Source organism: Candoia aspera, chromosome 5 (genome assembly GCF_035149785.1).
Source record: "Candoia aspera isolate rCanAsp1 chromosome 5, rCanAsp1.hap2, whole genome shotgun sequence".
Classification (NCBI taxonomy): domain Eukaryota; kingdom Metazoa; phylum Chordata; class Lepidosauria; order Squamata; family Boidae; genus Candoia; species Candoia aspera.
Window position 1 is genome coordinate 67347362 of NC_086157.1, and position 10855 is coordinate 67358216.

General features: G+C 38.3%; 1 long non-coding RNA gene across 1 annotated transcript; it reads right to left on the bottom strand.

The window, feature by feature from the left end:
- Positions 1 to 3105: 3105 nt before the first annotated feature.
- Positions 3106 to 10066, bottom strand: LOC134499388 (uncharacterized). The gene is made up of 2 exons (XR_010068121.1): positions 9976 to 10066; positions 3106 to 3183 (listed from the first exon to the last, which is right to left on the bottom strand). It is a non-coding gene; the product is annotated as an uncharacterized LOC134499388 (long non-coding RNA).
- Between the last annotated feature and the right edge of the window lie 789 nt (positions 10067 to 10855).

Sequence of the window (10855 nt, forward strand, 5' to 3'; positions counted from 1 at the left end):
AGCCAGGGAGTTTCAGAAAAACCTCTATTTCTGTTTTATTGTCTATTCTAAAGCCTTTGACTGTGTGGACCATAACAAATTGTGGCAAGTTCTTAGTGGTATGGGGATACCAAGTCATCTTGTATGTGTCCTGAAGAATATGTATAACAACCAAGTAGCAACAGTAAGAACAGACCACGGAACAACAGACTGGTTTAAGATTGGGAAAGGAGAATGGCAGGGCTGTATACTCTCACCCTACCTATTCAACTTGTATGCAGAACACATCATGCGACAAGCTGGGCTTGAGGAATCCAAGGCTGGAGTTAAAATCTCTGGAAGAAACATTAACAATCTCAGATATGCAGATGATACCACTTTGATGGCTGAAAGTGAAGAGGAACTGAGGAGCCTTATGATGAAGGTGAAAGAAGAAAGTGCAAAAGCTGGCTTGCAGCTAAACCTCAAAAAAACCAAGATTATGGCAACCAGCTTGATTGATAACTGGCAAATAGAGGGAGAAAATGTAGAGGCAGTGAAAGACTTTGTATTCCTAGGTGCAAAGATTACTGCAGATGCTGACTGCAGTCAGGAAATCAGAAGACACTTAATCCTTGGGAGAAGAGCAATGACAAATCTCGATAAAATAGTTAAGAACAGAGACATCATACTGACAACAAAGGTCCGCATAGTTAAAGCAATGGTGTTCCCCGTAATAACATATGGCTGCGAGAGCTGGACCATAAGGAAGGCTGAGAGAAGGAAGATCGATGCTTTTGAACTGTGGTGTTGGAGGAAAATTCTGAGAGTGCCTTGGACTGCCAGAAGATCAAACCAGTCCATCCTCCAGGAAATAAAGCCAGAGTGCTCACTTGAGGGAATGATATTAAAGGAAAAACTGAAATACTTTGGCCACATAATGAGAAGACAGGACACCCTGGAGAAGATGCTGATGCTAGGGAGAGTGGAAGGCAAAAGGAAGAGGGGCCGACCAAAGGCAAGATGGATGGATGATATTCTAGAGGTGACGGACTTGTCCCTGGGGGAGCTGGGGGTGTCGACGACCGACAGGAAGCTCTGGCGTGGGCTGTTCCATGAAGTCACAAAGTGTCGGAAGCGACTAAATGAATAAACAACAACAATGTATTTCTTGTATGGCTTCCAAAATTTGAAAAATAAAAGTATGCTATCAGCATCCTTATTGATTTAAATAAAAAAATATCCCATGAAATTCACTGGAAATTGACTGCGGCAAGCAGAACGAACAAACAAAATCATTATTAACATGGTCCAGAATTGTTCATCAAAATAAGTTTAGTCATGTTATATCCATTAGAAAGAACACACAAGATTCCACAAATCAATAGCTCTATCATAATTTTAACAATATATTGACAAGTACATCTAATATTGATATATATTAAATTTGATTAGTCATTAGATTGCTACAGTTCTACTATATTTATTAGGTGGTTTATCTGATTAATTTTGTTCCCATTTCATTAAAGACTTTCATTGGATTCATAGTACTTTTTCATCTATTGACTGAAAAAAGTGTTGTTAATATTAATAATAAAAACAGCAACAGCAACAACAACAGCAACAACCAAAACCTGTTATTTGACCAAAATAATAACAACTTTCTCTCAATTTTGGAATAAATAACTCATGGGGCTGCTATTCAAATACTTATTATTTATGTTGAAAATGTTCATTGCCCTATGCAGTAAGATTAATTTTAGTAGGCTTCCTCAAAGTGGTAAAGTAAATCTTATGCAGAAATATTTGCAAGATAAAGGGCTTGAACTAAAAGAAGATAAGTGTGAATTCATCAAACCTTCTTCTTACTAGACTTAGCTATAAAAGTGGCCATTACTCTACTTGTTTCACTGAACCAATAAACTGTGAAGCCATCGCTTGGAATAAGCAGAAAATGGGAAAAGTAATAAGAAAAACCATCTGTCTTTTAAAAATACCTATATTTTACTATACAATCACACTGGTAAAAAATGGTTTGTTTTGTCTTTGGCATAATTAAATATTATGAAAACTTCATTTTTTTCCTGTGATCATCCCAATGATTTTGTTGTTGTTCTATTCTTTTGAAGGCAGCCTATAAATTATACAAATGATAATAAAAATATTTTGATTATTAAAATAAGATACATAACATCATAAGCCACTGATGCAATAACCATTCCTACTTAAAGAATAACCAGTGATGTCATAGTCAAACATTACAGACAATTTTGCATTTGTAAACCATTCTTTGAGTGCCATAGCATCTCACTGTTTATATATTCATCACCCTATGTTTCCATACTGGAGCTGAAGCAAGTAGTTTTACTATATACTAGCTTATAATGGGAACGTATTACTGGTTCTAATCAATCATGGTTAATCATCATTAAAATGTCATCAGTGTAAACAATAAAAGCCATAGGGTTCAGATGTTACCAGGTAACAAATCCTATCCCTAACCCTTAGTGTTATCCTAATCCTATCAGCAACAACTATTTGCCACACCTAAAGTTCATGATTGACAGGCTTGATCTTAGCTGAAAGGCTTAGCTAGTTTGAACTAATAACTAAATAAACAAATAAATAAATACTCCTTTATGCAGAGATTTAACTACAGACCTGCAACTGAGCAGAGACACATCCTCACAACAACTAGAGACTTACGCAACTCATTTCCTACAACAGAAAAGTGGTGGATGGGCATGTTTCTACACTTGAAAAAACATGACCTGCAAGGGGTGGTCAGTTACATGTCCTGGCATGTCCAGTACAATTACCTTAGGCATGCACAGACCATATCCTAACATTGTAAACATCTGTGACTTAGTAAAGGGGACTAGGTTACATGTTCTAGCATGTGTGAGTAGAGGCCACATTTCACTTTGATTTTCTGAAGTCCTGTGTGCTGTTTTGAAAAATAAAGGCCTAAATTTTTGAAGACAGTGACTTCAGAATTCAAACAGGAGCTTAAAGATTCTACTGACCTTTTGACACCTTTGGAGATACCCTCCAGCATCCAGAGCAATGCAAACTCATGGTTTCCTTGTTGGAAAGAATGACTGCTTTTTACAAACTGCAGTAAAATCTGTTGCCAGTGTTTTGATAAAAAAATCAAAAACCAAAAACATTTCTTCAGGCCAATCATGTTTGTCTCTCATAAGCAGTGTTATAATTCTAGCAAAGCTGTTGAGGGGAAAAAACAAACAAACAGGCAATATCATGTAATATTTACCAGGCTGCCTATGAAATTGTGAATGCAGCCCCTCCTCCCTTTAGATCCCAGCAAGGACCCAGGTAGGTAATTGGTTTTTATTTCTTGTTATAAGAATACCAGTGGCTGGCCATTACCTAAAGGATTTGATTTACATATATTTTGCAGTCTCTGAATTAACACTGCCTGGAAAGACAGCAGTTTGAAGGAATATGATTTTCTATTATTACGATGACTGGTGCTGTCTCAAATCTGATCTGGAATGTGGCAGAGATTCTTTTCTACCAGACAGGCCATTCTATTTTGACTGTGATCTAGTGTGCTGTACTTTAAACAAAGGCTGACTGCCTGTGACTGTGGTTCTGATTCATGGGATACAGACAGGCCATAAAGGAGCATTTATTATAAATAGTGTATTACAACTCTTCTTCATCTAAAGATGAAGGTGAGGATTTTGTATCAAATGACATGGAATCTTTCCTTTGAATTCTGTATGTTTATATTATCAATAAGCTTTTGTGTTGATGTGTGATCATTTCTTCATCATTCTTCAACATATTGGTGCATGAAAAAATTCCAAGGAACATTTATTACATGTTTAATCATATAGGAAATTATAGGGATGGAATTCCATTTCAAGAGAATAGAAAATATGATTTTTAAAAAATGTCCATGAAACAGATCAAGACTTGATTTTCAAGGGAAGAGGTTTATACCATTCATTAACCCATAAAGGTCAATTCTCTAGAAATAATGAGTTTCTGGCTGGTAGTGACAATGGCAGACTGATCTAAATTCTCTGAAGAAAACCATAGAAAAATACTCATATTTTCAGTGAGAGATGTACTAGTTAAATATACCTGGATCATCTGACAAGAAGAGAGAAGTAGCTACTGCCTTCCAGAGTATCTTCCAAACAAGGTGTGCTATAAACATATAGGTAGTCCTCATTTAGTGACTGCAATTGATTCCAGAGAAATGGTTGCTAAGTGACATGGTTGCTAAGCGAACCATGTGACTGAGAGAGAGAAAGAAAGAGACACTGAAAAGATTTCTGGTTGCTGCCATCTCATTCAGATAAAGTTCTCTCATACAGTGTCCTGTGCCTGACCCATCTTTCCCTCTTCCTTTGCCCCCTTACAGGGCAGAAAGCTTGCATAAACAACCTATTTCTTCCTGAGTTGCTTTTCCCTGAAACACAGCATGTCCCTATGAATTGCTAACCACAAGTTAACAAGCTCAGTTCTGTGACTTTGCAATGATCTAATTAGTTGATTGGAATCCTCTGGGCAGCTGGCCTGCTGCCTGAAACTGACAAGACCTTAATCAGTTTCACACTGAAGGCTTTTGTTGTCATAAATGTGCCTGGTGGTCAGAAAATGATTTTTTTTTTTAATTACCATTTACACCACTGGATTTGTGGATAGTCACTATCTGAGGCAGTTGCTAAATGAGGGCTACCTGTATACAGGTAAAGAACTCTTTAAAAGGCCTCTGAGCAAATTTACAGTTTGTTACAGTGTTCACTACTTTATCTCTCATAGTGTGGCTATCATAGCTGCACCCTGAAAAATAAACTGAAAATATTTTACACCTAGAAATGCCCATCCATACGTAGACATTTTGATTTATATTCTTTGCTTCTAAAATAGCACTTACCACAGTATTAGTCAGATCTCCACCATAACCGGCCTAATGAATGGATTGGATGGGTAAGACTTTACAAGAAAAAATTAAAAAGTAACAAAAAAAAAAAAAAAAAGCCAGGGTGAAATACCTTAAAGTAGGGGATGACATCAGAGTATCCAGACTGAAGGAGAGAATTGAAAAGGGCCATCAGCAAATCTACATGGATGAAATACTCATTATGAAAAATTGGGCACAAAGAACAGTTGAGTGCTATACAGATTATGAAGACAAGGAAGTAAAGGGCTCTTTCTACCCTAAATTGCTCTAAAAGATCCTTGATCATCAACAGTATGTCTACAATATTTAAAAAAAAAATGCTCAGAAAAAGAGGGCAGGGCATATGCAAACAAATTTTAGTCAAATGGGTTGGCTAGCCAGAGAAGTTCAACTCTGGATTAAAGAGGCCTTTGAATACATTCAGTACAACACCTTTGAATATAGCAGGGTTTTACATTACCCTATCCACCATTGCATCAGCAGCAGCTTTCCATAAAATTAAAATTCCAATTTTCCTATTAAATTAATAAGGGTCTTCCTGGATCAAGAGAAATAGGACCAGGAGAAAGACAATACCACACAGCTGGAACACGTTAATTTCAGGCATATAATTTAAAATTACTAATGAGAACGAGAGGTGATGTTTAACCAGCTGGACATTACCCAGAGAGGCTGCCTTATAAGGGAGAGCAACCATTGCTATTCTTACTAGGCCATGTTTAATCCGATTCTGAACTTTGCAGTTACCTAATTTTCACAAAAGGATTTTATAAAGATGACTCTGCACCATGAAGAGTACATTGTTGATGACCACAGGCAACCCTAGCTTCAAACAAGAGTAAGACACATGACTTGTAGTCATAATTAACATGGCCTAGGACCTCTGCATTGTGATCTTTTTTTTTTCAAGACAAGCTGCTGATTAACAGGGTTGATGTGAAAAATCAAATCCACATGGAGCATAATTGAACTTTGTCTGATGAAAGACAGCACTGAGAATTACAAAGTACAACTTCTGTCAGCCTCTGTAAAACCTTTGAAAATAGCATCTGCCTTCCAATGCCAAATATCCTGTTGAGCAAGCAGGAACAAAGGTTTAGAGTATTCTGGGCAGCCTTGTGTGCAGTCAGGAAATCTATTTTGGGCAGCTGCCCGAACAATTGGAAATGGAGTTTATGGACAATGTAAACTATACTAAGCATTATACTTTCAATATCCAGCACTGCAGAGTTAATTTATATGTCCTGTTAGGTAATGGTGAACAAATCTCCACAATTTTTTTTTCAACCTGACTGGGTGGTTGTTGTTGTTATTTTGTAAGAGAATATTAACACATTCAGAACCTATCACAGATGTTGGAAGATTCAGTTCAGCCATAGCATTTATGCATTCATCCCAACTTTTAGGCTTCCTCTTCTTGTTAAGGGTATGGTTCTGTGCTGCCCCTTTCATCAGATCTAGCATATTAGTACTGGGAATAGACACAACTTTATAAATGAATGTGCCAGAATTGTCCAGGTATAAATGTCCTCCTTTATTTTGTTCAGCTTTTTTCCTGTAAAATGTGCCTACACTGCTTAGGTTCTCTCGCATCGTTGTGTCATGGATCAGTAAGAATCCACATTGGTGGATGTAATGGTAGCAGAGTGATCAAGGTTCTTCTGGGGGGGTAAATGAGATTCAGTTTGCTCTTTTCAGATTCATTTTTTGCAGAAATCTCTGTAGTGCAAATTGTAGAATTGAATCTTCTTGTCTAATCTTCTGCCTCTCCTTTGGAATCATTCTAAAACTACAAATCTTCACATTGGCAAGAGTCAATGTGGACTAAGGGTGTCATATACCCTTGAGTGGGGAACCTAGGCACTAATAGTGCCACTTTCCCATTCATTTTTGGACCAGCCAACTGAAGTTCAGTGATTTTGGTGGGGTCCTGTTCATCAGTTGCCCAAAATAATTACCTTACAGAGATGCCCGTTGTTGTTGTTTATTCGTTTAGTCGCTTCCGACTCTTCGTGACTTCATGGACCAGCCCACGCCAGAGCTTCCTGTCGGTCGTCAACATCCCCAGCTCCCCCAGGGACGAGTCCGTCACCTCTAGAATATCATCCATCCATCTTGCCCTTGGTCGGCCCCTCTTCCTTTTGCCTTCCACTCTCCCTAGCATCAGCATCTTCTCCAGGGTGTCCTGTCTTCTCATTATGTGGCCAAAGTATTTCAGTTTGGCCTTTAATATCATTCCCTCAAGTGAGCAGTCTGGCTTGATTTCCTGGAGGATGGACTGGTTTGATCTTCTTGCAGTCCAAGGCACTCTCAGAATTTTCCTCCAACACCACAGTTCAAAAGCATCGATCTTCCTTCGCTCAGCCTTCCTTATGGTCCAGCTCTCGCAGCCATATGTTACTACAGGGAACACCATTGCTTTAACTATGCGGACCTTTGTTGTCAGTGTGATGTCTCTGCTCTTAACTATTTTATCGAGATTTGTCATTGCTCTTCTCCCAAGGATTAAGCGTCTTCTGATTTCCTGACTGCAGTCAGCATCTGCAGTAATCTTTGCACCTAGGAATACAAAGTCTTTCACTGCTTCTACATTTTCTCCCTCTATTTGCCAGTTATCAATCAAGCTGGTTGCCATAATCTTGGTTTTTTTGAGGTTTAGCTGCAAGCCAGCTTTTGCACTTTCTTCTTTCACCTTCATCATAAGGCTCCTCAGTTCCTCTTCACTTTCAGCCATCAAAGTGGTATCATCTGCATATCTGAGATTGTTAATGTTTCTTCCAGAGATTTTAACTCCAGCCTTGGATTCCTCAAGACCAGCTTGTCGCATGATGTGTTCTGCATACAAGTTGAATAGGTAGGGTGAGAGTATACAGCCCTGCCGTACTCCTTTCCCAATCTTAAACCAGTCCGTTGTTCCGTGGTCTGTTCTTACTGTTGCTACTTGGTCGTTATACAGATTCTTCAGGAGGCATACAAGATGACTTGGTATCCCCATACCACTAAGAACTTGCCACAATTTGTTATGGTCCACACAGTCAAAGGCTTTAGAATAGTCAATAAAACAGAAATAGATGTTTTTCTGAAACTCCCTGGCTTTTTCCATTATCCAGCGGATATTGGCAATTTGGTCTCTAGTTCCTCTGCCTTTTCTAAACCCAGCCTGTACATCTGGCAATTCTCGCTCCATGAACTGCTGAAGTCTACCTTGCAGGATCTTGAGCATTACCTTACTGGCATGTGAAATGAGTGCCACTGTTCGATAGTTTGAACATTCTTTAGTGTTTCCCTTTTTTGGTATGGGGATATAAGTTGATTTTTTCCAATCTGATGGCCATTCTTGTGTTTTCCAAATTTGCTGGCATATAGCATGCATTACCTTGACAGCATCATCTTGCAAGATTTTGAACAGTTCAGCTGGGATGCCGTCTTCTCCTGCTGCCTTGTTATTAGCAATGCTTCTTAAGGCCCACTCAACCTCACTCTTCAGGATGTCTGGCTCTAGCTCACTGACCACACCGTCAAAGCTATCCCCGATATTGTTATCCTTCCTATACAGGTCTTCTGTATATTCTTGCCACCTTTTCTTGATCTCTTCTTCTTCTGTTAGGTCCTTGCCATCTTTGTTTTTGATCATACCCATTTTTGCCTGGAATTTACCTCCAATGTTTCTAATTTTCTGGAAGAGGTCTCTTGTCCTTCCTATTCTATTGTCTTCTTCCACTTCTGCGCATTGCTTGTTTAAAAATAATTCCTTATCTCTTCTGGCTAACCTCTGGAATTTTGCATTTAATTGGGCATATCTCCCCCTATCGCTGTTGCCTTTTGCTTTCCTTCTTTCTTGGGCTACTTCTAGTGTCTCAGCAGACAGCCATTTTGCCTTCTTGGTTTTCTCTTTCTTTGGGATGTATTTTGTTGCCGCCTCCTGAACAATGCTGCGAACTTCTGTCCAGAGTTCTTCCGGGACCCTATCTACTAAGTCCAGTCCCTTAAATCTATTCTTCACCTCCACTGCATATTCCTGAGGAATATTCGTGAGCTCATATCTAGCTGATCTGTGGGTCTTCCCTAATCTCTTTAGTCTGATCCTAAATTGTGCAAGAAGAAGTTCATGGTCTGAACTACAGTCAGCTCCAGGCCTAGTTTTTACCGACTGTACAGATGTCCGCCACCTTTGGCTGCCCATGAGCCTTTTATTCTTATAAAGATGACTAAGTCAGTGTCATGAATATTGATTCAGGGTTGATATTTAGGTTCTTGCTATATTCTGAATGCCTCAATCATTGTATGGAAAATGTGCTATACATTTTCTGTGTCTGGTGGTAGCCACCTGTAGTCAATAATGTGATTGTATTTTTCTGCACTACATGAATCAGTACTGAGCCATGCAGACAGATGCTAGTGTAATGCACTGGAACAGATCAATATATTGAATCTCATCCCCTTCTGTGCCTGTAAGAAACTCATGTTCTTTTCATCACTCGTTCCCTAAACAATTACAAGCCTCCATCGCTATCTCTGTATATCATTTGCAGTAGAAAGCTAGGACCCTTTTTAGTTTAAACACTGTCCCTGGCTTAGCAGCATGTCATCTTAGAGAATCCTCTCTCTCATCAGGAATCATGTTTTCAGAGCTGTAATTCTAGGTAGTGGGTAAATGATCCAGTGTAATTTAGATTGACCTTCCTGACCTGAAAACCCATAGCCTTGGGAAGTTTAAGGGAAAAAAAAAAAAAGAGACTGTCAATAACTCAAATCTTACAGTGTGGCAGTGTAATACACAGCAGTTTACCAACCTGACTCAAAAGTTCAACTTGGACTTTTTCACTGATCTCAAAATTACTTATCCATCATATGTACATCTGACAAATCCTATTTCGATCTCTCTTTCTCTCTCTCTGTCTTTTGCTCAACACTGTAATATTCCTACCTTATCACATCACCATTACTTTCTTTCTCCAACATTCATGGCATACACATAATTTGATAACAAAATAGAACTTTAGTAATATTCACAATAATGCAGCTGCATGCCTAGTTTCCGAGATGGATAGATAGAGATAGCAGATACCCATATGTACCTTTTAATTTTCCATGTTTTGCATGGAGCTAGAAAGTTTGGACTTTCCTATAATATATCAGTGCCATTGTATGTAGGTATTGGCAAAGCTGCAAAATTTGGTCATCCACCCAATCTAAAGAAAAAAGAAAAGTAAAACAGCATAGGTCAGAGTTCTGCAGAAATGCTTGAAATGAATTTGAAATTCTATCTATATTTATTTATGTGAAAATTGATTACTTTCAGTGGCTTTCAGTCATTGTAAGTCTGATACATAATTTTGTTAAAGGTAAAAAGAGAATGTTTGCAAATACTATTTTGCCTCTAACAAGGTTATTTTGCCAAAAAACAAAAACAAAATCCTAAATTCTTAATATCTTTCCAAAGCCAATCAGACCTTGGAAAACTAATTTGGCTAATATCTTGATTTGCCTTGATCTGACTCTATCTGATTCAATAAAGCAAGTCTAACAACAGAAATTCAACAGTTGTTTTTATGTCTGTTTTGTGTATGTGTGTATATATAGAGCGAAAGAAGGAGGGGGAGAGAGAGAGAAACATTATATGGATGCAACAAAATGAAACTCGGGGAGAATGGTAATATCTCCTTGTAGTTCACAAGGTTAACAATTTGACATACCAGCCCTTTTGAGACTGATAAGCAAGTCAGCCCAAATGTCTGACATTACTGAAAGTTGATTAGTATCCTCCTCAATGCAATATATGAAGGTTGTCACGTCAGCAAAAGTGTCTGGCATGAAATATAATTTATCCAGCATGGTGAAAATATTTATAATGACCTAAAAGGCTTCAGCTCTGGAAAATCTATAGCAAAAGTTTTAATGAGCTCTTCTACAGAGTGGCCATCAATACAAACTGACCTCCCCTCGCAAAACATCCCT